At 40.5% G+C, this 23,779-nt stretch overlaps 1 protein-coding gene and 1 non-coding gene across 3 annotated transcripts in view; both read right to left on the bottom strand.

The window, feature by feature from the left end:
• The window catches only part of FGF14 (fibroblast growth factor 14), a 602,564-nt gene that overhangs the window by 486,342 nt on the left and 92,443 nt on the right, over positions 1 to 23,779 (bottom strand). The gene's annotated exons all lie outside the window — the stretch shown is intronic.
• Positions 8,039 to 8,145, bottom strand: LOC114215893 (U6 spliceosomal RNA). The gene has a single exon (XR_003610649.1). It is a non-coding gene; the product is annotated as a U6 spliceosomal RNA (small nuclear RNA).

The raw sequence follows: 23,779 nt of genomic DNA on the forward strand, positions 1-23,779 counted from the left end.
GGATTTAAAAATGTCCAGTGAAGGGTGACCCTCTCCCTAAAAACCCCACTCAACAGCCCAGTGAAGTAAGCCTGTTCTGAAGTAAGCAAGTACACATATAACACATATGTTATAGCATGTTCTGGCCTCACCTCCTCTCTCTCTCCATAGTCATCCATTCCTCAAAGCAAAGCAACCAAATCCCTACCCCCACCATTCCTCTGCCCTGACCTACGACACCAGCATGCTCACCAACCACCTCCTAATTATGCAAACTTACCATCTGTCCTTTGCCCCCATCTCTTTCTTTCATCCCTCAGTCCCAGAACATTGACCAAAGCCTTGTCATTAGACTATTCACCCCAAAGCCTTGTCCTTAGACTATTCACCCCACCTCAGAATCCTTGACTCTGTTTTTCCTGAGCATTCCATTATTACTCCGATCCTAACTTCTCAGTCATCATGAGGTTCTTCTTCCTCCACAAGTGCCTGAAATTCTTTGTTTCCAGATCCCATCCTTCATTTTGTTTGCTCATCCGCCCTGCATGCCATGCTTCATCTGTCACTGAGATACCTCTCCAGATATCGCGTCTCTCCCAGCTTCTAACTCTACTTCCAATCTCTGCTTTCCAAAAGCATGCTGCACATGTCCCCTAGGTATCTCACCAGATAACTCAGGATCTCCATGTCCCAACCAGTGGAGACAAGGGATGCTCTGCCAGGATTTAGCTTTCCTCCACCAGCACCTCTCACAGCTATACTAAGGAAACAAAATCAGATACTGGCACTGCAAACACGGTATCTCCTAGTCATATAATAATGGAGAAACTCCACCCACATATAAAGTCAGAAGATGCCAGAGATTCCAATCTTGCTCCTCCTCTTGTCCCTTTGTCATTATAAGTCATCACAAAAGCAACCACCTGAGCCACATCTTTTTTTCAGTCTTTATTTATATTCTACTTAGATAACATACAGTGTAATATTAGTTTCAGGTGTACAATGCAGTGATTCAACACTTCCACACCCCGTGATCATCACAAGTGCCCTCCTTAATCCCCATCACCTACTTAACCCTTCCTCCCTCCCACCTCCCCTCTGATAATCAGCAGTTCGTTCTTTACGGTTTAAGAGTCTGTTTCTTAGTTTGTCTTTTCTCTCTCTCTTTTTTTTTTTTCCTCTTTGGTCATTTGTTTTGTTTCTTAAATTCCACATATGAGTGAAACCATACGGTATTTGTCTTTCTCTGCCTTATTTCACCTAGCATAATATTCTCTAGCTCCACCCACTTCATTGCAAATGATAAGATTTCATTCTTCTTTATGGCTGAATAATATTGTATTGTGTATATAAAACACATCTTCTTTATTCATTCATCAGTGGTTGGACACTTGGGCTGCTTCCATAGTTTGGCTATTGTAGATAATGCTGCTATAAACACTGGGGCATGTAACCCTTTGAATTAGTATTTTTGTATTTTGGGGGTAAACACCTGGTAGTGCAATTGCTGATCATAGGGCCACCTCTTCTTTAGAAATTATTTCATCTATCTTAACATCATAATTAGCTGAGCAACTGTAACAATAATTGATTTCCCTTTCCTTCTAGAGAAATGTATCTGTATCTCCACAACACTTGACGCTCCCTAACAATATGTTAAATAGAATGGCTCTGTAGACCAAAATTTCCTCGTCCCCACATCGACCTTCAATGTACCACCCTCAACATTTATCTTAAGTTCAGTCACTAAGAGCTTCCCAAAGTTGTGTCTCCTACAGTTGCAATTCTCAAAATGCATTCCACATATATAAGTCCATAGGGTGCCCCATTTTAAAAATGACCTTCATAATAAAAAATTAGAAATGCTGCATACCTCCCCCTTTGAGATTTACTCCAAAACCTCATACAACACGAGCTCTGAAAAGTCCTGCAATTAAAAATAAAAACTTTCTACTTTTTATGTAAATATTTGCCAAATAGTCTTACCCACAGACCCCTTTTCTTAAGTCATACTTATTAATATCTGAGGAGGTTAAGATACAGTTTGTCAATGTAAAAATATGTAGTGGCTTCAACAAGGCAGAAGTCGATCTCTTTCTCCAAGGAAGGTAAGCGATCTAAAACTGACATGGTGGTTCCAAGGCATGAGGGACCAAGCTCCTCTTATCTTGTTGCTCTGTAGTCCTCAGTAGGCAACATTCCATACCCTGACTGTTCCAACTCCTGCCATCACTTTCACACTCCATCCAATGGAAAAAGGGGGAGTGGGCATACTATTCCTTCTATTTTCAGCAAATGCCTTGGAAATTTTTCACCCCATTTTCATTCATGTCTCATTGGGCGTGCCTTCATCAAATGACTGCAACCAGCTCCAAGAGAGGCTGAGAAATAGTCTTTAGGGACATGGTCATGTACTTAGCTAAAATATTTATTGCTATAAAAGAAGAGGAGAATAGAGAGAGGAGAAGAAGTAGTAATTTCTGCTACAATATCTATAGAACCCATTTGGGGGCATGTTGGCTTAAAGACCTGATGAACATGAATGAGATTATGGGGGACATATATTAAGCAAACTATAAAGAAGTGCTTTACTAGCATCATCCAAAAGTTCACAGTGTAAAACAGTGCTTTGCCATAAGTTTTATTTTTCCATATCCTTCCGATTTAGTGTAGATTCTGACCATTCTTGGAAAATATAAGTATTTTCAAAGATTTACATTGACATATTTTCTGTGAACTCATTATCCACCTTAATCATTCTACATTGAAAAGATGTTATCAAAATCACTTTTCTCTCATGTATGTATTCATAAGGGAGACATTAAGTGATATTAAGTAATTTATTTCCTTTTCTAATCCTTAAATTCAAGGCTGCCACTCACAGGCAATGTAACCTTGGGTGGGCCAGTTAACCTTTCCATGTCTCAATTTTTCCATTGTAAAATGAAGATATGATATGCACAGTGCAGTATTATTGTGGGGTTTAAATGGAATAATGCATATAAAGTACCAGAAGGCAGTAGGTAGTCAGTAATTGCTGACACTTTCTTTCACAAGCTAAAAGCGAGTATCACTAGATTGTCTTTAATATGGCAAAAACAACGGTGAGGAGTAGAGGGGTGCTGTAGAAACAGTACTGGCACTGGGACTTCAGGAAACACCAGAGTCGATTTGCGCTTTTTCCTTTTCCACTGAGAGAGCAGGACTCTAACATAAGCTGAGTCCGGCATGGTCTCAAACTCTAGGAAACAGCTCTTGCACACACACAAGTGTATTTCAGGTAGCCCACTTAAGGGTCTCCAAATCTTAACTGTTTTACAAAGAACAATCATAAAACTTCCTAAGACTGTCTTGATCTACTCATCACCTCCATGAAGTCTACAGGAGGTAAGTCCTCAATAACATTTGTTGACTAAGGGAATGATTGGGTGTTTCTGGATAAATGAAAAACCTAATGAGGATAAATAGGGCAAAGTCCTAAGGAAAAACTCATTAGCAAATTATACTTTGCCTAAAGTTTAACCTTAGCATAATACAAACGCCGGGAAATAAACAGTACAACTACCCCTCGCTACAATTCCTCATTTTAAAAAAAGGAATTAGGCTAGATGCTCTGTAAGATATGTTTCTGCTCTAGAGTTTTCTGAAGCGAACTTGCTATGCTAATTTCAATGTGAAATTTTTAAATTAAATACCACTACAAATTTATTACAAGTAACCAGGACCCCACTTGAGTGTATGCGTCAGCTATAAAATAATAGAAACATAAAATTAAAGTATTTCAACGGAGATTTCAAAAACAAATGCTTGTTCATTTTTTTAATTTTTCTATTCATGGTTTTAACGCATGAATTGAGACATGGAAAGGTTAACTGGCCCACCCAAGATTACAACAATCCTACTTAAAAATTTTAAATGATATTTCTTACTAACTAAGGAGTACAAAAGACTAAATAATTAATATAATCATTGTTTACTGCAAACAATGTTTATAGATTCTCTAGTGCTCTCGCTCTTTGTGTGTGTATGTGCATGTGTGTTTGTCTCACCACTTTGAGCTGTATATGTTACATATTTTGCAAAAAGGCAAAGGAAAGTCACAAAAGGCATAAAAGAAGAAATCTTGGAGGACCATTAATTGAACATGTATATTCATGCAGAAATTATAGCTACAAACTTGTAGCCTCCTAATGTCACAGAAAATTTTTCATAGAGTAAAGGATTATATTCATAAACCCATAATAGTCCCTTTGGTGACTTTTTTTTTTAAAGATTTTGTTTATTTATTTGACAGAGAGACAGCGAGAGAGGGAACACAAGCAGGGGGAGTGGAAGAGGGAGAAGCAGGCTTCCCGCGGAGCAGGGAGCCCGACGTGGGGCTCGATCCCAGGACCCTGGGATCATGACCTGAGCTGAAGGCAGACGCTTAACGACTGAGCCACCCAGGTGCCCCAACCCTTTGGTGACTTGATGAATGTTCTTGGTACCCAGATTAGAACAATTCTTTTGATTATGAATGTTGCTTCAAGGGCTATTTCACTACTTCATTAAGAAGAATTTCCAGATTTTACATGTGTGTGCTATGTGAAATACATTCATGGAAGCTGTTTTTCTGGAGATAATAGAAAGTCTAGGGAAGTATCTTGGAATGATTTACGTACATGCATTTCCAGAATCAGGGTGAGCTAATGATTGATGGGTTAAATGCTCATTAGTACTTTTTATCAGATCAATAATAATAAACTTGGTTTCTGAACAATTTGGAAAGTTACATTAAGAATTAATATCACACAATCTTTGCCCAGAATTCTCCTCTGTTTTGTTACTCAACTCTGTTTTGTTATTCTGAAGCAGCAGCAGAAGGAAAAAAAAAATACAAAACAACTATGTCTCTGAAGCATGGGTTAGAGATTCTTAGAACATTCTCTGACTGAGGGCAAAATTGGTGTCACTGTTTAGGGCAGGTTCCAACTTTATAGATGGAGTTTAGTAATCCCACCTGCGGGTGTTGAATTTAAGGGACCAAGGATCACAGATAGTCACTGACTATTCTAACCAAATGTGTCTACATTCTCTCTCCTGAATGCATTATGAGCATTTCCTTCCCAACACCACCTCTGCTTATTCCATTCTCCCCACCACTGCTCCCCTGTACCCCTTGAAATAAATGCCCCACTCCTCAAAGTGTCCCCATCACACAGAGACCGATCAAGTTGCTCCTCTTCCACAAAATCCCTCTTTTCCTTTTAAAGGCTGTAATAGGCACAATATTTATTATCTGCATATTGCACAGAGTCATATATTTCATTGAAATGTTTTGTTTTTTTGCATGAGCATCTCGCCTGGCAATTTTCTGTGGTCAAAAAGCATGTAGGATTACTTCCCTCTATCACTCATAATGCTCATTATTGTGGATCGCTTGTACACAATGACTAATGGATATCTGTTAAATGAATTTATCAATGAAAGCCATAATTTATGTGTTACCCTACTTTTTAAACCATCAACCCATTCATTTGTGGTCCACAAAAGGTACTCAATAAATCTTTATTGATTAATTAATTACTTCACTGTTGAGTCAGAAATTGTGGAATTAACAACAAAAGATTATGATTATAACCTAGTATTTGTTATTTTAAATGGATAACATTTAATAATATAAAGTGCCTAAAGCACTCTGTGTAATTCCACAGAAGCCACACTATGAACACTACCCTTGTGATTAATTTCTAAAGAAGACAAACATTTTCTTCCTTCCTTCACGCCTGGTGAGGACATAAGGCATATGTTTTGTTCCTAGTCAGTCTTCCCTATCTCTAACACATAGCTGACAACAGTTCATAAATTTGAGTTTGAATAGTGATAGCAATTAGGAAGAAGGCAAGGCTACCAAGTCCCTTGCATAAATATATTCTGGGTTTGGTCTGACCTTTCTGAAAACGTTGCATATGTATGCTGCATATTTGCATGTGTTCTGTCTGGCATTACACTGAGCACGTGAAGTTAAATGTCCCTGGGCCTACATCTCCAAGCCACCTTAATTTATGACATTATTTGGGATATAATCACAGTGAACAAATCTGTTCCATAGGAACTGTTTAAAAGATAGACATGTAAATTGTTTGGTAATTATTTGTGAAAACCTCTCTATTGATGCCATGTCTTTTTTTTTTTTTTCCTCCTCCCCAAATGTTTTTTACTTGTATTTATTTAAATTTCAGACCAGAACTGTAGGGCAGATCACATAACAATTTATATCTCTATAATGAGAAAATATCTTAGTCTAATGTCTAATCAAATGTCTAATACTGAATGTTTAATTTTAAAAATTAAAGCTTTTGCTTTTAATATAAATGGCCAAGATGACACAAAAAGACACCAAATAGAATTTTAAAGCTGAGAGACTGATAAAATTATTGTTACTATGCATAGAATATTAGTCCTTTTACTAATTAACCCCATTAAACCACTCGCCCCCTACAAAATTTTATCTTTGGGAGAATAATCCTTTGGTTGCTGGAGTTCCACTTTTCTCCCTCTATGTTTCCACTACTTAAGCATGCTAGAAATTCTCTTTAATCATCTTCTTTTTAAGATTTTATTTATTTATTTATTTGATAGAGAGAGAAGGAGAGAGAGAGAGAAAGCACAAGCAGGGGGAGGGCAGAGGGAAAGGCAGACTCCCTGCTGAGCAGGGAGCTTGACGCGGGGCTCGATCCCAGGACCCTGAGATCATGACCTGAGCGGATGGCAGACGCTTAACCGACTGCGCCACCCAGGCGCCCCTCTTTAATCATCTTCTATACCAAACATCAGGCACAGTGTCTGACACACTGTAGACACTCAGTGATTGTTTGATCAGTGAATGAAGGAGAATCCTTTGGAGTTACACAAATGAACTAAAATCTTTTGAGGACGGGTGATAAAAAAGCGTTCGCATCAAAGGATAAAGTAGCCTTTCAAGTTGAATTTGTCTACGACTGAGAAAGTGGTCTGTGTTCACGTAAGCCTGCGAATTATAGCTGGTTGTAAACTCATGCAATAATTTGCGATAATTAGGACAGTCTTATCCTCACATATCCTCATATTATCAACAATTAAGAAGAAAACTGATTCAAAGTACAAAGCTGAATTCAAACTGATTCAACTTTGTAAGAATTCTAAATGCAGACCAAGATACTTACTTTCTTGTTTTTTTTCTTTTTTACTATTCCATAATAACATTTAGAAAATCAAAACAAAAGTACTTCGAATCCCTCAGAAGAAAAGTATTATTCTCATAAATTTTAACTAGTCACCTCATAGCACAGTAATAAGCATTTTGTGCTTATTTATGGAGTAAAATATATTTCTATTATTTCATATATCCGAACAGGTGGTGTCTTTTCTCATTTTTAAAAGTGTGTACCTTCCAGCATTTTTCTCTCCACTCTGAATTTGTTGGTTTTCTTTTCCTACTGTAGTGCCAGTAAGTGCCAAAGACACCCACATGGCTCAGTACTGAAACTGCTACAGCCCTTCCCCTGACAGTCCAGCCTCCGGACGCAGGAGTCCCCAACCCCTGAAGCTCAGAGGAACAGCTCATCTTTGGCTCTCTGGTCAAACCTGTTCTGGCGCCAACGACCAATTTCTCCATTAAATTCTAGTGCTGTGCCTGAATCCAGCCTCAATGGGGCATCATGCTTCTCTGCATATGCAAGTCTTGGCTGTAGTCTTGAACTCATGTCTGGAGTGAGTGATAGGGTACAACCCTGAGCTAGGTCCAAGGCCATGTCACCCTTCCCTAGCAGTTTGACTGCCTTGTCCCTCCCAATCCCGCCTTCAGATGACATCGTTGTTTTAGCCTACACAGTTGTCACCAGCCCTCGCCCGGACTACGTGCCCTAGAGATGACATGGCAGCAACAGAGAGCCACCTTGTGAGTGAGAACTGCTCAGTGGACCCATGCAAACCCATATAGTTTGTAATTATCCTTTAGTGGAACATACAATGTTGCCAAAGTCAAATAGAAATTATATAACCAATACTATTTTCGAAAACGGCATCGTTCTTTTTCACTTTGTATCGCTTTCACATAAAAACTTCATACATCATCCTTGCATAGCAGCCATGCAAATCTTCCCTGCATCGTTCCAATGTTACTATATGTGCCGCCAAAGCAAGCGCTCACATACCAATTTTTAAAAATCAAAACAAAGAGAGGGCAGAAACTGAGCAATATTATTTTTTAGTAAGCTGCATGTTTTCTTGGGTATGAGTCTAAGAGCAGTAAAAAGATGCTCTTGCTAAAAAGGGTGACTGATACCGATTCTCTAACTTTTTAGCTACAGACTGTTGAAACTATCTACCGACTCACTAACTCAAAATAACCTTATGAATTTCCTTCATTCCTATATGAACTATCATTTAAAAGTTAAAACTAAGCATTTTCTTCTTTTGGAATTAACACATTTCAGGGCATTTTATACACTGGGCTTGATCCTATCTTCAGAGAAGAGGAACCATATTCAGAGCTCTCAGTGGAACACAGAGAGGAACTTGCTAGCGTGTTCAGAAGATTTGGGAGAAAAAAGCCGAGACGGTTTCACAGTGGTGCTAAGAAAAGCCTAGAGGAGCTTATTTCTCACCCGTCTCAAGAATCTGTTATCTGTTCAACAAAATACATAAATACGTAAATACAAATTAAAATGGATCGATAAATAAAACTTTCTAGAACCAGATAATCATCAACCACCAAGCTAAGGAGCCTCACATGACATCAAGCTATACTGGAAAAACTGAGGCCAAAATTTCAAGAGTCTAGCGTGAATAAAATGGGATCCTAAGAATGAGGCTGGCAAGAAAGAGCTCAGAAGCTGGAGGCTACGGTGTCCCTGGAAGGATTCAACAGGTTCTTGAGCAGGTGTCCCCCCACACTCTGGTTTTGACCACCGTGACTGGCAGTGGAGGACCCAGGCCACACCACCAGCTTGCCCACTCCGGCTTCTCTGTACACAAATTGGAGGTGCTTGAAAGAGGAGAGAGATGCTTTGGAGTCACTGAAATGAGTCAGCACATTAATGTTGATTCTACAGTTATTTGATTTAGAGCCAGCCTGGCTTGTGACCCCAGGTCGTCCAAACCCCACCGCTGCAGAGAGACCAGCTGAGCAGAGCCAGTGAAAACCTATTCCTCTGGCTCGCATTTATTTAGTTAACATGAATCAGTGGTCAATCCGAAACTAGCCTTCCCGTTCGTAAGTCTTCGAAAGGTTTTTGAAAACGGCTTGATAATGTGCCTCTAATGGCATCCTAAATTTTGCGGGGCTGTGTTGTTGTTAATAAAAGGTCTATTTTTCATTAATTTAAGTGAACAGAAAACAACTTGTGGCATTTAAAGGAAGTCAAATTTTACCTGCCAAACATTTCCTAATATACACTCCAGAGCAAAATAAATATGGAAATTTCTATGTCTTTTCAAAGCAGAAGATTCAAATATACTGTTCTTGAGGGTAAATCTTTCACATTATTATCTTCCAAAATTTCAAATGTAACAGGAAAACATGAGATCAGTATCCTCAGCCACTTCCACAGATTAGATTATTATTTTTTTAAAAGATCAGCACATCAGCTTTTTCCGGGCTTCCATATATAGAGCATTTACTACAATGTCAACTACGTGTGAAGTACTCAATAAACATGAATTCTTAGCTTTTCCTTGAAGGCTCGGGTAAGACGTTTTGATTTCCAACTCAAGAGTTAGCCAAATATACACCGGACGGGAGAAATCACTGCACCTATAGCAACGGCTTGAGACTGAGCAGGTTAAGAAACATCTCTATATGAACACATTTTTAAAAAAATATGGAGTCAACCGAGACAATGAATAGTGGGGCAGGTAAAGTGGAAGACCACAGTGAGAGCCAAGGCGGGGGGGGGGGGGGGGGCGCAGTTCTGGCATCTCTTTGGAACACAGTAGACCACAGCAACAGCCCTGATTTCTTCGGTGGACACGTGTGACTTTGGCCCTCTCCGGGAGACTGAGGTCACAGCACTTTGAGCAGGAACTGCAGATTTCAGGGGCACTTGGTATGTATTCATCAAGCTGAGAAGAAAATGACCTTTGCCCAGCTCCAGCCCTTTGCTCATGGTCTTCCCAGGGTCAGTGAAGAATGGAAGCAAGGTTATTAACCTCCAGTGTTTCAGACAGTAGAAAAAGAATCTGCAAATTGCAGTTCCCCGCCAATCCCGCTTTTCCATCCTCATACTCAATCAATGGGCTCCATGTTTCTTCCTCCAGAAGACACTGCCAAGTGAGAGGTCAGGTTGTTCAAAACTGCTACTGAAAGGCTCCCTCTTCTCTACCATGACATTTTCTGGCATCTTGTCAGTTGGCTACCAAGTCTCAGTGTTCACTTTGTAAAATGAATTCACGTATAAGAAATTTGTTGATGGTTGCAGTCTCAGCACTCTTAATATTAGAAAATGACAAAACTGACTTATTGAATTTGTTTTTTTAATTGTCCTCCTTTACAGAAGAAAGCCCTCCATGCCTCCCATTCCCCCTTGCTGCTACCACAAGGACTGCATGTGTCCTGACTGGCCCATTCGCATAAAGGGGTCATATCAGAGGCAAATGTAGGTGCGCATCTCATTTCATGGTTCCCTCGTGAGGGTACTACTTACTTCCAGATGTGTAAAGAGTTTGCCCCTGAATGAAATCAAACACCAAAGAAAGATGCCACTTGAAAAAAAGCATTTAGGACAAGAGAAAAGAAGGAGGGCAAGGCATCTGAGGTGGTATCTACAACAGTGCTGAATTTCACACGACCTTCATAAAAGATGAATCGCGTGTTTTACAACATTTTACCAAGGCATTATTTTCTAATAAACCTCCTTTTGTTTTGCATTCTTTTTGCTTATAATATGCAAAAAAGAAAAGCACAATGGCTGGAAATTCTGTCTCTGTGATCTGAAGGGCTCTCACTTGCATGCTGAGAAGTGTGATAATGAATATTTCTGGCATCAGCTGCTCATAGCAGCTTGGTACTAGCAGCACTTGATTCAAAATGTCATATGATACAATAATACACAAATTGAGCTCACAGAGGAGGAAAAAGAATCATGCAACCTGTCATAGGTACAGCAATTTCCCATGAGTATCCAGGGAGAGAAATGTAGAAGTAGAAACCTGAAATCTGAAAAAAAAAAATAAACACTTAACATCCACAAACACAAGAAAAAAATTATTAACAAATGGAACATAGTAATTCTTGTGTACTCACAACACCAGTGGTTTCTTTAGTCAAAACCTGATAGCATTCAACTATGAATGATCTGGTACAGTGAAAGTGCTGGAGCCAATGAGAAAGCAAATCTACCTAATATGATCAAATGCACTTCCTATTTGTGTTTGAAAAGTTGAACAGTTTACTGGTACCAGATTGTCAATTTGTGTTAGCCACTCCTCTCTTTTTATTTCCACTCTTTTTCTAATTGTTCACACACCTCTTTCTTTTCCTTGAATCGATTAGTGACATCATCCCACCATGCTTTTTTTTAAGATTTTTATTTATTTTTAAGATAGAGCAAGAGCAAGCGAGAGAACACGAGCAGGGGGACCGGCAGGCAGAGGGAGAAGCAGGCTCCCCACAGAGCAGAGAGCCCGATGTGGGACTCGATCCCAGGACCCTGGGATCATGACCTCAGCCGCAGGCAGACGTTTAACCAACTGAGCCACCCAGGCACCACCATCCCAACATATTTTTTGTTTCATATTTATAGTTTGACTGTCTTTGTCCAAGTCCTGGCTCCCCAAAACCAGCCAGGTGACCTCAGTCCAGTTATTTTTCCCTCTGTGCCTCAGTTCCCTTGTCCTACTAAAGGCTACGGTGAGGACTGATGAGTTAGGGTGGTGCTTAGGGCCGCATCTGGTACACAGTTCTGTGTTCCTGTTCCCATCTTGAAAGTGGAAATTTTTAAAATGGGAATACATATTAATTTTTCAAAGTATTTTAATATATCTATTTTTCTTTGTTTCTCCCCCATTGGTCTATAGATTACTTCAGTTGAAGTAATTGGTTTGATTATTTTAAGCTGGCCATCCATAGAACTTCAAAACCAGGAAGAATCCTAAAAATCATGTAATCTAGCTTTCATTTTCTACAGTACATTCCTAATCATCATGATTATTGTCATTAGGCTTTTGTGAAACAACTAGTGGTGCTTCTCAGGGACTCTGATGCCACTGAAGTGCATTTGTAATCTAAGCTCTGGGCATGGAGATGTCCTCAACAGTATCGATAAATTCACTCTCTCCTCTGTCCTGCCGATTCACTTTCTTTAATAGCGGAAATCTTCACCACACCCTGCACTGGGGTATAGGTAGTGATATAGGTGGGAAGGATTCTCATAGACTTTTCCTTGCCCCTATACAGGCGACCACTCTTTCTTTTCCTTTGACCGTCCAGCCCTCTGTGGCTTTTAATCCATTTGCACAATTACCATGCCCTGGATCCTGAAAAAGACCTTTCTGAGGTTAGGGGCAAGGCAGCTATAATTGTCTCCTCATCGCCCCGCAGGAAACTGAGAATCGAAGGTTAGGATCTTGCCCAGGGTCGTAGTATTAGAAGTGCCAGAGAGACCTAGGAAACCCAGACTATAGGATTTCCCGTCCGAAGGTGTTTTCGCAGTGCCATGCCGCTTGTCCTCAGTGTGGTTTCACGCCACCACATCAGTGGAGGCAAACATCAAATATCCTAGCAATAGGCAGAGAACCAGACAACATAGAAGAATAATGCCTGACTGGGCAGTAAACTCCTCACTCGTTCAGCCGCTTAAAGTCAAGTTCACACTGAAGCTGTCTACATGATGCAGATATGGGGGAGACAGAAACATGCATTCCATTTTCAGCCAAGACGGGGTTGAAAAATAAAGTCCTCTGGGGCTATAGAAGAGAAAGCATTAAAAGAATGGGCCTCGACCTTATTTTCCTATTGGCAATGTAGGTCTGAGTTTAAACTTCCAGGATCACTCTTTCTGTTCATTTTTGAGGGTTAGGAAACCATTATTGCTTAAGTAAGGTAAGTGAATTTCAATTCTAAAATGAAAAGTTTTCACATTCTCATCACAGAAATTTAAGTAAAAGGAAGTCTGTGTCACATCCTCATGATATCTCCAGGCCCACAAAGCAACAGATGGTCTCTGAGTTTTAGAGATCTCTTTGTGTTCTATATTAAAATGTTTCAAATAGATTGACATAGTGTAGGAGTCTGATTCCTTATTAAAAGATTGTTTCTCAGGTTTTATACGAGAGATGAGCGGTTATGGTTTGCAGCTTAGGTTGATGGCACAAAGATTCTCCCTACACCATATTGGAATTCCTTTCCATCTTAGCGATGGTCTGCAAATAGGGCAATGGACTTATCAATGCTTAATGGGCCTGCTTATCCACCGTTATGCCACAAGGTGATTATCAAGTACATTTTTGCTAAATGCACTCAAGAGCAGCAAGAGGGGCGCCTGGGTGGCTCAGTCGTTAAGCGTCTGCCTTCGGCTCAGGTCATGATCCCAGGGTCCTGGGATCGAGCCCCGCATCGGGCTCCCTGCTCTGCGGGAAGCCTGCTTCTCCCTCTCCCACTCCCCCTGCTTGTGTTCCTTCTCTCGCTATGTCTGTCTGTCAAATAAATAAATAAAAAATCTTAAAAAAAAAAAAGAGCAGCAAGAATAATGTTTAATTGCCATAAAATGCTAACCACCGAATAAAGCAAAACTGAACTAAGGAATAGTAAGTTTAGTCTCGAGCTTGGAATCCTTAAGCATGCAACTGCAGGAGCACAACTGTGTGACCATAGTGCTCCATTTTCCTTCCAAACCACAGCCAAAGACAGCCTTGGACCTGTGTCTCCTTCAGTGAGAGCCTAATGCTCAAGAAACATAAAACAGGACAGCAAAGCCAAAATCAGTCGGAGTGCTGGGATGACGTTAAATGTGCATCTTTCAGCTATTTCACAAAATCCTCATCAAGAGGCCAAAGTGTCTAATTCTATCGTGAAGTGAACATGGTTGAAAGAATTTGCTGCACATATTCCCATTTCAGTGTAGTAAACCAGCTGAGTATAAAAACCACACAGAGGCAGCAGAGGAAGCTGAACACTACCTGGGCTAGGTGCTGAAGGTCAACATCAACAACGTTCAGGTCATACCGATAGTACTGAGTACCCTTCCTACGATGTGATGAAAATGGCACTTTTCCTTTGGAACCTTCCTCCCCCAAACCCATAATCCTAGGCTAAACCTGAGGAAAACGTCAGACAAACCCAAATTGAGGAGCACTCTACAAAACAGGTGACCGGTGCTCCTCAAAACTATCAAGGCCATCAAACACAAGGCAAGTCTGCAAAACTGTCACAGTGCAGAGAAGCCTGAGGAAACATGATCAGTAAATGTAATGGGGTATCCTGGAGGGGATCCTAAAACAGAAAAAGAACATTAGGTGAAAAACTAATGCTATCCTAATAAAATATGGACTCGTATTAATAATAATGTATCAATATCAGTTCATCAATTGTCACAAAGCTACCACAGTAATGAGATGCTAAGAAAGGGAAACTGGTTGTTAGGAACTCCCTGTATGATCCTTGCGACTCTTCTGTAAATCCAAAACTATTCCAAAATAAGCTTTCTTAAAAGTAAAAAAAATTTAAAAAGTCACTCCTTCTATTTTTACTGATGTCTATGGATCGGAATAATTCACCTAACCAACTATGTTTGTATTTCTTCTGCTTTCTGAGGACTGTGAGGGAAGCCACGGGAAGCTGCCCAGGGGGCCGGGACACCCTCACAGAATGCCCCTGCAGGGGTGGTCTGCTCTTACTCACACAGGCCCGCGATCTTATTTATACAACTTGTACTTGTTATTTTCATTATGTGATTCAATTATTTTTGAAATCACAAGCATAATTGCAAAAGAGAGAGTTGTTATTTCTGCGGGGGAAAAATAGATTGAATGATTTGAAAAAAACTTGATAAAGGCAAATGGCTAAAAATATTCCTTTGAATATGGGTGTTCTCGTACCATAAAAGATTAAAAGAAAATGTCATGAAAATCAAGAAAGATCCTGCACTCAGATTGCTTCCATCCTTCAAGTTCTGCTCCACTTAAAGGCACCATAATTAGAAATCAGAGATCATGGGTGTGATTTCTACAAGAAATCAAATCAGTTCAACCATAATCAAAGAAACCCCATGGGGCTCCAAGTACTGGTGAACGAGCATTAATATAAAGCAAAATGTTTAAGGCACATGTGTATTACTTTTAATAATTGCCCTGTTTTTTCCTCCCTCTCCCACTCCCCCCTGCTTGTGTTCTCTCTCTCGCTATGTCTCTGTCAAATAAATAAATAAAATCTTTAAAAAAAATAATAATTGCCCTGTTTTACTGCTTTTTTCATTAATTTATCCTTTCAATTAACCAATTACTACCGATCCCAACTGACTGACTCAGACATTCTACTGAAGATGATTTTTACTTTCATCTTTCGTGCATTAATATTTTACAGCACATTTTTGGCTGTCTTTCCTTTAACTGGTACGTTCAGGTTTTTATTGTGCACTGTTTTATAATGAGCCCATTGTGCAATTCTGTCACCTTTTCCCCCGGTGGACTCCAGACACAAGGGCAATTGCCTAATTATGCTGTCCGACTCTTTAGAAGCCAATTTGTTAAAGCGCCTTCTTAGGGGAACAATGGAAAGAAAGCTGGAGAAAAAAGATCCCCAAGAAAAAAAGGAGCTTATTTTTTCATATATAAATCCAGTGTCTGGGAAAACAATGTGATTTCCTCAAAATTAAGTGAGTCTATTTTCAAAGAACTCTAAGTAGGAGTGGAGACAAGAGCTGAATAAATGTGATGTGTTTCTCTCCTGGCTTCTAGGTAATAAATTCTGCACCAGATGATTCCACAGGATGTGAATCCGTTTCTTGTATCGTGCTGAAAGCAAGATCACGAAGACACGCTTTACCTTTCCCAACAATGATGGTGTCAAAGCTGTTTCTTTCTACGTCAGTAGAAAACTCATTCTGATCAAAGTTGAATAGTACCAAGTGGTTAGAGTTTTCTAAGCAAAAGAACCAGCAAGATGCCCTAAGGATACAGAGAATGGAATTAAATAGCTATTTTCAAATTCAGCTATTTACTAAATATATATCCTTTGAAAATTAGCGTGTTTCTGTCTGGAATACGCTTCGGAGGAAAAATTTTTTAAATAGAGCGTTTATAAAAATACACTTGGAAAGAAATTGAGGAGAGTCAAGATGGATGCTAACTATCCCTTCAGAGTATAAACCAGTGCAGACGATCCAAAAATCAATGTTTCTTAGGATTAAGCATTGTGCAAGTTGAAAGGTTAGGATTTTCAGCGTGCACATAGGTTTGGCGGGACTTTTTATATTTCCATTATGAACATTATTGCCAGAAATACCAGCAGGCAAGGAGGCAAGAGGTCAAGAGGAAAATCAAACAGGAGGCTGTCTCGACTTCTCCCCAGGATCTGCCGTCTCACCCAGTTCAGGGGAGGGGGGCTGCGGGGAGAGTGGGAAGAGAGAGGGAAAGGCGGCGGGTGGGGTTCTCCAGGAAGCAGGGTCTCAGGAAGGCAAAGTTTCCTTGATTCTTTCCCCTTCTTTGCTTCCCATAGGAATCAACCTTGGGACTAAAAGTACAACCCAAAAAGGGAAGAAGTGAACAAGAAGAGCTGGGCAGCACAGCAGAAGTTCCCGAGGCCCGAGGGAGGTCAGATTTTGAGAACAGCTAGGGTAACAACACACAACGTGAGCATCCCCCAGAAACATTTTAGGAACAACAGAGAGAAAACAAACCCATAAGCCAAATGCAAATAATAATAATAATAATAATCCAATAAACTTTAAAAGCTCGCTGATCTAATCCCCAAACTGCTGTTTGCCTATGTATTCCAATCTTTCAAGTGCTTGAAATTAAATTTTATTAACTGATTATTTTTAAGGTTACCTATTCTACCTGGAGAATAGACTTCTTTTTCCTGCTACATTCTCATGTAACTTCAGATCTGCTGTGTGAGGAAAATTCAAACCTTATATTCAAAAACAAAATTAAAGTACGGTAAAGTATACCGTGCTGCTTGTCTTGCAAATGCAACAACCATGAGCATCCTTCTCATAACTCATCTCTGCTACCAAGCTTCTTGTTGTTTCCTTACATCCTTCCTTCCTCCCTGCACCTACAAACTACAGCAGCAGCATGCATATTCTCTGCCTTCTCGCCGAATTTGCCACAGGACATTTCCATGCAGATGTCTGCGTGGACCCTTCAAGAAGTCATTCATCAACTAAATCAGCATCTTTCCCCAGACTCTAGAGTCCTCTTGTTTTCCCTAAATAAGGTAAGTCAGCATAATCTTCTGACGATCAATACGTCGGTATGATCTTCCAGAATGTCCCTCCCTCACCCGCTCCCCCACCACGTGTAGTCAGTTACCCAAATCTGCCCATTCCATCTCCACAAGGATTCTAGTTTACAGCCCCATTGGATTTTGAACCTCATGAGAGTAAGAATTTTATTTTTTTATGTTTTAATTACTGTAGCCCCTACACCTAGTAGTACATCACCATGCACAAGAAGATGCATATTACATATTTGTTGACTAAAGTTATATATTACTTGACCTCCAGACAATACTTCAGTTTTTGTCTTTTGTGTTAGACATAGTCACACACAGGAGGATATTTTTAGAGATCGTTTGCCAGTCACCTACCTCTCAGCTAACATCTTTTATACTGCATACTCTCTTCCCGACTCCATCAATCCCCCTACCAATGTGCACACACATACACACACACACCCCTAACTTTAATAAAATTTCAAATTGATAACCATTGTAAGATATCATTTTCAAAAGAAAAAGGTGACTGCCTTCTGTTTTTCATCTTCTAAGCTTTCCTCAAAATAAAACAGAAAATTGGCAAGCATTAGATTCATTTGATTCAATGTACACAGGGCAAATCAAACAGTTCGGGCCAAATACCTTATTGAAACATTTCGTCTCATCCATCTACTTAATTGACAAAATAACCATATTGTCAAAAGTTTAATTTACCTCAGCCATGCTGATACACCTATAATCTAAAGTAGCACTTTGGAGCAGAATAGTTCCTTATACATATTTATACGGAGCTGACTTCTTAAAAAGAATTTTCAATAAAATTTCTCATACTGAAACTGATATATGATGACTAAGAAAAATGTGAAAACACAATCCAATTGGCAGTTATGGATTTCCTACTTTGTAGAAGAAAACTGCTACAGAGTATACTGGAAACACTGAAGAATGAGGCGTGGGCTCGTAAGGAATTGGGGGCACAGAGATAAATAGGAATTAGCAGGGGAGGTGGGCTGTTGTCCACGGCAAATGGAAAAGGGAAGGCTCTGATTCCTAAGCTCCCTTCTTCCTTCCTCCTGCCTGACATGTTGCCTCACCCACTCAGGTTCCATGGTGCGCCATCAGGGTCACCCCTCCCTACCTTACCCCCCCTCGCTTTGACTCTCCAACCAAAACCCACTCCACACCTGTGCCCGTGCAGGGGAACATAATGAGAAACGCACGGTTGCCCTGGCCCACTCCCCTTACAGCCCACAACAGCTAACCTCGAGCGGGTGGCTAGTGCTGGAAGGCAATCTTACAATACTCCCTGGAGATTATTTTAAACATTTCTTCTCAAAATTCCAGCCCTCTTTGCCACCTTTCCTCTCAGCTAATGGCTTTACTTGTGATGTCCCTGAGAAGCCTTCAGGAAGAGGACTACACGTTCCCACCACCGTGTCTTCCAATGACCGGCACGTGTGCCCAGACAGGCTATCTTCCTTCCTGTTACTTTTGTTGAAATGCCCAAACTTTGATATACAGCCTCTACCACCTACACCCCAGACCCTTCCTCATAGTGCCTGTTCGAGAGCATTGCCATAGCAAGTTTTCTCCTGAGGTACCCTCTACTTCCTCGCTAGCTCACTGAGAATTCAAAAAGGTCTGAAAATACGATAGCCAGCATTTTTCATTGTTCCCTGCAAAAGATCTAAAATGGAGTGCCTGTGTCACCATGTTGCAGATATATTAACGGTTAACTCAGTCGTCACCTTACTTGATTTAACAGCGGCACTGAGTGTAACTGGTCTCCCTCTCTTCTTCCACGTGGCTTCCGGAATCAAGCTCTCTTCGTCCTCCTTCCTATAGGAGATTCCTCCGCAAATCTGTGTTTTACAAAGTGGGCTCATCCTCACCGCCCTCCGCTTCCCCATCTACACTCATTCCCCAGCTATAAATTCAGTCAAATACCTACAACCCCCAAACTTCAGACCCCACCCTCCATGCTGCCTCCTGAACTGCAGACTCAGAGATCCAATTCTACTCACCACCTCCCCTTAAATGTATCCAAAAAGCTTTTCAAATTTCTCATGTCTGAAACCAGACTCTCAGGCGTCCTCCCACAAACTTCCCCAACCCAGTAAAGAGCTCCATCCCTCCAGCTGCTCAGGCCAAAAGACTTGGAGTTCTTCTTGATTCCTGTCAACTCTACTTTCAATATACATCCAGAATCCGACCTTTCTACCTCTTCCATCAAAACCTCCCTGGTTCAAGCAACCGTTATTTTGTGCCTAGACCATCTCAATAGTACACATCACATTAACCGTTATTTTGTGCCTAGACCATCTCAATAGTACACATCACATTAGCTCTGGACCCCACGGTCTATTCCAACACAGTAGCTAGAGTGATCCTCATAAAATGTAAATCAGATCATGTTACTCCTTTGTTCAAAATCCTCTCCAAAGTCTTCCTTTGCTCCTAGGAGTTCAGGGCAAACTCTTCACTCTAACCTACAGAACCTTAAATGAGCTGACCACCCACGGCCTCTCTGACGTCATCCTTACCACTGATTTACTTACTCTGCTCCATCCAAAGTGGACCCCTATGTTTACCAACATGCCAAGCATGCTCCCGCCTCAAGACCTTTGCATTTGCTGCTTTCTGCCTAGAATGTTTTCCCAGATACCTGTATAAACTCTTTCCCTCACTTCTTCCAACTCTCAGGCATACTGATTGCTTTACACGTACTGCCTTACCAAACCCTCACAACAATCTTTAAGGTAGATTATCTTAAACCCCAATTTTACAGATGAAGAAATTAAGGCTTAGAAAAGTCAAAGAACTCACCCAAACTCCCAGAGCCACTACGTGGTAGGCTTGAGACTGATACTCGAGCCTGATTGACTCCACAGCCCATTGCTTTTCTAAACTGACTCCGCACATCTCATAGATGTGTTGCTGGGATGAATCTCAATAATGACCTTAGTGTGCATTAAACACAATAAATGTCAGCACTTAATGTCATTAAAAAATCAAACTCTACACAGTAGGTAAAATACTAAATGATAACTTATCAGATTCAAATAGCTATGTAGATTGCTATGCATCGTGTTTTCCAACAGAGATTTTAGACATTTAGCATAACTTCATTGCCTTGTTAAATGGAGAGATGCCACCACTGTAACTTTGGAATTAGCAGATCTTTATTTTTTTTTAAAGATTTTATTTATTTATTTGAGAGAGAGAGAATAACAAAGAGAGAGAGAGAGAGCATGAGAGGGGGGAGGGTCAGAGGGAGAAGCAGACTCCCCGCCGAGCGGGGAGCCCGACGCGGGACTCGATGCCTGGACTCCGGGACCACGACCTGAGCCGAAGGCAGTCGCCCAACCGACTGAGCCACCCAGGCACCCGGAATTAGCAGATCCTTAATTTAGGTCCTAAAAGCTACTTGGTTTTTGTTGATGCTAACATTCAAGTTGTTAAAATCTATTCACCAAGGTGCTACTGAACCCAGTTCCCCATCATCACATGCACAAAACAGAAAAGAAAAAAACTTAGAATAAATATCTTCTCTGGTGATAAATAGCAAAGTGTACTTCTTACCCTCCTCTCCAGGACCCACCCCCCAGAGTCCTGTCTTCTCACGTAACCCCACAAATTCTCTGGACCAAAGGAGAAAGCTGCCTTGAGATGTGCTTGCTTCAATACCTACTCTTTTCTGGACTTGTCTCCGCGACCCAGGTTCCTGCTGCTACTTTGATTCTGAATCCAGTCCTACCACCTCCAATCCCGTTAATGCTCTGTTCCACTAGATCCCGACTTTCACCTTACATGGGTTCTCTATTCAAGCCAAATAAATTTAAATTATATTTTCTCAGGATGCGAATCAGCACTTACACAACGAGATAGGCTTAAGGATTAAGAAAGAGGAACGGGTGAGTGATAGCTGGCCTCCGAGAGGACTCCAGTGATGTTGCCTCCGGGGATTCACATTCTTTAAAAGCCCCTTCCATATTGAATAGGGCAGACCCGTGTAATTGGGGCTAGGTCCTAAAGGGCATGGTAGGGTCTTCCTTGCACTCTTAGATAAGTCTCTCTGGAGGATGCCCAACAATCATGTCATGAAGACACTAAAGCAGCCCTATGGAGAAGTCCAGGTAGGAAGCTGCCAACGGCCAGCACCAACAGCCTACCCACATGTATGAGCCACCTTGGAAGAGGATTCTCCAGCCCCCATCAGCTTTCACGTCATTGCCCCTTCAGCCTACGTCTTACCACAACCCCAAGAAAGAAGAGCCTGAGCTACTACCACCCAGCTAAGACACTCCTGAATCCCTGACCCACAGAAAGTGTGTGAAATGACAAATGTTTATTCTTCTTTGAAGTCGCTGAGTTTTAGGTAATCTTGTTATGCAGTAAAAGTGCACTAAAACCACATGCAGACAAAATCCATTTGTAAGGAAAGTAAGCCTAGAAAGTATAACAAGAAAAATTGTGTATAAATTCAACCCACCATTCAAAACATATGCAGCATATAAGACAGATACAATGTCTTTTTACAAAGCTTAGAGTTTTGATTGAGTGTTTTTTTTTTAAAAAGAAGCTATTAGCTGATTTTTTCTGACCTTAAGTAGAGCCTTAAATGTCAGCATTTCAATAAATTTGCATAATAGCACAAATAGCTTCAACTATAGAAAACAGAGCTCCAAAGATTCAGGACTTTAAACTCTGAACTCTGAGAAACATTAAAAAACATTATTTTCTGCTATTAATGCAATAACCCTGATTTAAAATATAATAATAACCAACTGAATTTAAATTGCCTAAGACAGAAACAGAAGATTAAAGACAATGCCAGGCCATAACTATGAAGAAAATATCAAGATCAGGACCAAGATAGAAACATTCACCCTAAGGTTGAAAGTTTGGCATTAATACTGGAATGGCATTGTAATTAGACCTGTATACTTATTATGCTTTCTTATATAAACCTACGTTTCTTTGGGGTAACTAATTAGAAATCTGAACATAAGTCATTCCATATATGACATCAGTCATTCTCAATTAACTCTTCTGTTGCCTGAGTTACAAGACTGACGCTCCTTGGACTGATGTTAAAGAGAGTGACCTCAACCAGGTGAACTCAAATTGCCAGGTGCAGACAATGTAAGATATTCAAGTTAAGCACATGAAATGATGTGCACCCGACTTATAGAGGCACCTAATATCGCCTGTATTTACTCTCATCATAATATATTACACATTACAGGAAAAGAACTGTTATAAATCTGAAATTGAAAACAGAAGACCTGAAATAATATTTGGCTTCGGTTCTGAAGCTCTGGGAAATCATTTCACAGAGAAGAGTTAAATAATTTCAATGGCCTCTCTCGCCCTCGAATAAAGCACTTACCATTCATCTCTTCATGAGAATGTACAATTCATTTTGTTAGATGTATCACCTTGACACTCCCCTAGAAATTAGGCTGCAGACCCCTAGGGTGCCAGAACTGTGTCTGTTTATGACTCTGTCTCTGGTTCCAAGTTTTGCATCCTGTATTTGGCCAATATATACCTGTTGAGCAACAGATTAGATAAATTCTCATTTTCTAACCAGCTCACAGAATACGACCAATGCATTTTGCATACTTATTTTCTATCAGGCACTGTATTAGGCACTAAGGATACTAAGCAGTTTAAGGAACCGTCCTATGGGTGAAGGATCTCACAGTGCAGCAGGAGAGCCATGCATGTACACAGACCACCACCAGGGCAGGGAAAGCACATCACAACTGAGGGAACACCGATGATGGAGGGAAAGGCAGAGAAGAATCCTAAACTCTGGTAAGAAATAAGGGACAGACAGTCTGAACAGAGCACTGCAGAAAAGGACATGATGAAACAATGACCTTCAGGCCTTGATCTTTAAGCAGAAGTGCTCCTGGTGGACACTTGGCTTTTGACAAGGCAGGAGTAGACCGTATGCCACAAACCTGAAGGTTCTATGAAATTTGACTGTGTGCTGGAGATGTCTCTAAAAGAGTAAGCATCAAATAAATGTGTCTCTAAGGGCCCATAAGACCAAAAGAATGAAGAAAGAAATTAGCACGTTTTCTGGCAACAGTGAAATTTGGAGCTCATGTTATGCTTATTTACTTTGAACTATCCACACTTAATGAGGTTCAGAGGCCAGGGTCTTTTTTTTTTTTTTTTTTTTGTATTCTAACTGTGATATCCAGAATAATGCCTCCCCCCAAAGATGCCTACATTCCAATCCCCAGAACCTGTGTGTATGTTGCCATACATTACAGAAAGAACTTTGCAGATATGATCAAGTTTAGGGACCTTGAGGAAGGATCCAAGTGGGTACAATCTAATAATACGTGTCCTTTAAAGTGGAGAACATATCCTGGCTGTGGTCAGAAA

Source organism: Eumetopias jubatus, unplaced genomic scaffold (genome assembly GCF_037043125.1).
Source record: "Eumetopias jubatus isolate StellerSeaLion01/CBP00866 unplaced genomic scaffold, mEumJub1_p1.0 scaffold_3, whole genome shotgun sequence".
Lineage (NCBI taxonomy): Eukaryota > Metazoa > Chordata > Mammalia > Carnivora > Otariidae > Eumetopias > Eumetopias jubatus.